Source organism: Octodon degus, unplaced genomic scaffold (assembly GCF_000260255.1).
Source record: "Octodon degus isolate 3935 unplaced genomic scaffold, OctDeg1.0 scaffold00104, whole genome shotgun sequence".
Classification (NCBI taxonomy): Eukaryota; Metazoa; Chordata; class Mammalia; order Rodentia; family Octodontidae; genus Octodon; species Octodon degus.
Window position 1 is genome coordinate 5995976 of NW_004524680.1, and position 4654 is coordinate 6000629.

Below are 4654 nucleotides of genomic sequence, written 5' to 3' on the forward strand. Positions count from 1 at the left end.
CAAGACTGGCTAGGACGCAGATCCACACCTGTGGTCGGGGCTGGGAGCAGCTGCCTCTGTGTGGTATCTGTGCCCAGTAAGGCCTATGATCTTTCTGCGAGGGCCTTTGTTGATGGTGCACCAGGGCCATGTGGCACAGGTTCCATCCTCAGTTTTCTAGAGAAGGGGACAGCTCAGAGCAATCCTGGGCTTCATGCAGGACACACACTCGGGGTACAAAGGCTCTGAGGCAAGGCAAGAGGAGCTTTCTGATCAGATCTAGGCAGCGTGACATCTTCAGGGTTGGCACTACCACCAGGACGCCACAGCTCCAGTGCAGCCTACCCCTGGCTAATTTTTTTTTTTTTTTTTTTTGGTGGTAACAGGGATCAAACTCAGGACCCTGCCCACCAGGAACAGAGCTGGGACTGAAAGAGCAAGGCATCTGGCTACCTCTATGGCAGTTGTCACAGCAGAGACCCACAGACTGGGCAGCTAGGCGAGGGCAGCGCTGGTCCCATTTCCACTAGACATCAGAGAGGTGCCATGGGAGACCCTATTTAAGGGAGTTCAAGTTCTCTTATCTCACAAACTGCTGCCCAGAAGAGTGGGCCTCCGCAGCCCACCGCATACCTTGCATCCCTTTTGGGAGATCAGTAGAGTGTGCAGAGAACAAAGAGGCAGGAGGGGCCAAGCAGAGTCTGGAAGCGCTTACATGGGCTTCGGGGGAGGGGGCCCTGGAGACTCAACCAAAGCAAAGAACTAACTCCCTTTCCCTCCCCAGTTCCAACTGCAACTTCAGCAAATTTCCCTTTGCATAATAAAGCTGCCTGCCCAGCTGTGATCAAACCAAGGCTGCTCACTCTTTTGAGGCTGAAATCAAAACCCAGAGTCCCAGAGAACACACGTGAGCCTTTTGTCTGCACCAAGGCTGTTTCTGCAGCTGGCAGCCCGGATCATCCCCACCCACACTAGGACTGCACGGACAGGCAGCACCCATCACCAGTCACAGACCCACAGGGCAGCAGTCAGGGAGGTAGGGACGAAGGCCTAGAGCTTGGGACAACGCCTAAGAAGGAGGTGGGTGGGATGCTGAGCCAAGAGGGGCCAGAGGGTGCTGCAGAAAGCCCTGCTGGGAACTAAAGAAGGGAAGTGGCACAGTGGGAAGACCTGGGGCGGGGACCAGCAGGTCCAAAGGCTCTGAGGCAAGGCAAGAGGAGCTTTCTGATCAGGTCTAGGCAGCATGACATCTTCAGGGTGGGCACCACCACCAGTACTCCATAGCTCCCATGCAGCCCACCCTTGGCTAATCTAAACTGCAGCCTCATTCACTTGGCCTTCAAAGCTGCCTACAGGACAGAGAGGGCCTTTCTCTGACTACAAATGTAGACAGATGATAGACAGACAGACAGATACATACATACATACATACATACATACATACATATAAGTAGATAGATGATAGACAAGCAGAGCATATATATATATATATATATATATATATATATATATATAGAGAGAGAGAGAGAGAGAGAGAGAGAGAGAGAAATGACCCTTGTCAAAAATCCCAGATGCTTCACGTGGCAACTCCTCCCTCTAAGACATGGAGCATGGCTCCCATTTCTCAACTGGGCCTGTGTACAGTGCCTCTCCCTAAAGCATACAACACTGAAAGGGGTCACTGGAGAGACCTGTCACCTGTCCTCAGCTAGGTGACCAAAGTTAACAGCAACAGTGACAGGTCACACTGCAGCAGGCTGTGAGGTAAAGGCACCTTAGCTCAATGGGCTCCCAAAGATGCATCCTGGGAAACACCCTGAGATAGTCACACTCCACAAAAGGCTGACCACCAAGAGCAAAGAAAAACCTAAGAAACTGTTGCTGCCAAGGGGAGCTTCATCCTGAGACACAAAAGAAGAACAGGTAAAAACCAAGTAAGAGTTAACTGAGTGGAGAGCTTAACCAGGAGCCTGTGCCAGTGCCACCTCCTTGACCCTGAAGGATGTGCCACAGTGACATAAATGTTAATCACAGGAGAAACTGAGGGTTAGGCACACAGGAACCCTCTCTGTTGTCCTTGGCATACATCTGTCAATCCAAAATTATTGTAAGAAGAAAAAGCTTCTTTGTGTTAATGGCAATAACAAACAGTGAGACAGAAACAATGGTAAGCTCAAACCTGACGTCCAGTAGTCCTTAAAGCCCAGGAGCCCTGGGAATGGTTTGGTGGCTCGAGATGACAAGCTTTTGTGGTTGTTGCAAAAACACCCTTGGCTGCAAGTCTTAAAGCCTTTCTGAGCCTATTTCCCCATGAGCAAGGGGTACAAGCCAGCAGGGACCTACACCACTACTATGAGCAGGGCTGGCTGCCTACTCAGGCCAGAACGATAGTGTTAGGGCAGCCCAGCCCAGACTAAGCAGGACACCACCCAGTACCTCCACGGACATGAAACCAGAGAGAAGAACCACTACTCTTTCAAGTGACCAAGGGAAAAGAGATTATTTTTAGTGCTTGAAAATCCTGGGACCTGGCAGTGAGATGAGTCGTGTCCCCCCAGATCCATACTCACCAGCAGAGCACATCCCCAGCATGCATGAGGCCCGGGGGTTTAATCTCCAGCACCACCAAAACAGAAATCAAGAAATACAAAGGCAAAGCAGAGACCGCAGTAGTTTAGTGTCTACATGAACCCACCCCACTGGCACCAGCACACAGGGCTTGGACAAGGCCATAAATAGATTTCCTTCCTCCTTAAGAGTGCAAGGGAGTCCCAGCCACAAGGCCCCACCTTCAGCCCTGAGCAGAGGAGAATCAGTTGCAATACAAAAATAACACTTTTATGGTTATTAAAGTAATAAGCATTGACTGCAAAAAACATCAAATAAAAAACTAAGATGATACCTAAAGGAATGATGAAGTGAAAGAAAATTACTGACGATCTCGTTCTCTGGCACCCTTAACACAGCAGTAAATAGGTTTTTAATCTTTGTATTTTCCATTATTCTTCTTCAGACCTGGAGAGCTGGAGTGTTGAGGAAGAGAGTTTTACGGCAGCCCCCACCTGGGATGCGCAACCCACGGTTTCCGCGCCTGCCTTCTGTGCGGTAATATCCTCCACGGGCGTCTTTCTGCACCCATAAATGCAAATCCACACCGCCTTGCTGGCTTCGGGGAATAGGTGCTGTGGACCTGGCGTCCTCTGCTTAACAACCCTGCTGCCCGTGGATGATCTGCTCCTTGCTAGCTTTGCAGCAGACGGTGGCCTGCAACCAGCAGGGCCCATGACACTTCCTTATGCACTCACAGACTCTGGCCCAATTATTTTGTGATGCTAGACCATCGAAGAGAATTACTGCATCCAAGCGTGTGAATACCTCAAGGCTGTCCACACCAAAGGGCCCAGCAGAGCCTTCTTCCCCCTTGCCTGGCCGTCACCCTCACTGGTCCCTGCACACCCTGGGATCTAAGCAGCACAGAGCAGAAAACACTCACGCAGGTGGGGGCAGGGACACGGCTTAGCACTAATTTCAGCTCAAGGTAATGGAGTTCACATGCCCCATGTCCTCTTTATTGGGAGTTCATTAATCTGATGATATGATCTGAAAGCTCACTTTGTGACCAGGGAACGAATGGACAGAAAGGAAAACAGCCACATGGGATGGCGCTGTTCATGCATTCAGAAGAGAGCCAAGCAGCGTGTGCACACTCATGTGCACTCATTCTCTCTCTCTCTCTCTCTCTCTCTCTCTCTCTCTCTCTCACACACACACACACACACACACACACGCATGAACATATGCACATGTGAACACTTGCCCCCACACGTGCATGCCCAAGTTAGGTAAACTAAGTGACGAGAGAGAGTGCAAAGTGCTAGCAGGTGGTAACAGGACTAGAAAGTCATGCAAACCACTTCCCCGACATACTGCAGGTTTCAGGAACCATCCCGCAGGTCTCTCCTGAGCATACATCTTCCTTTCCACAGTGGGGCACTGAGACTCTACTGGTCTGCCTGCAGGAGGTAGAGCCAGCAAGTGCTGAGACAGAAGCTCACATGCTGACAGTTGGACTTCACCCTGTGAGTTTATAAAGCCCCATTTGCCACCCCAAGGTCTGATCCATGCAAGTCCAAACTCCCAGAACCTTGCCAACCTCAGTGTCCCATTGTGAACCTTGACCTTTGTCTAGCGCTTCTGGGGCCCAGAAGCAAGGCAGGCTTGGCACCTCCTGCATGAGGCCATTGTTGATGCCCCAGCAAGTGGGCAGGCCACCCAAGGGTGGTGATGGTGTCTTTGTGCCCCCCACCAGGGTGCACAGTAGCTGCCCACACATGAAGGAACCTAGGCTCTCCACCATCACTGGCACTGTGACAACATGATTCTGCTCATAAACAATAGGGAGTCACTGCTCACAGGTCTGGAGACCAATCCCAAGGTCAGAGAGCTACATGAAACACTAATTCCATAACCCTCACTGTCTGAGCACTCTCTCCATTGAAGATATGGAGCCTGCTATGGTCCCCTTATACTGACCCAAGGGAAAGCAGAGGATTCCATTGTCCCAGGGCCAGGGAGGTAGAGGAGCAGGTGGGAGGTGGAGAGGCAGCCCCACATGCAGGGGAAGGTCCAGACCTTCCAGACCTGCTCAGCAGCCCAACCTTTGGGCCCTATCTCA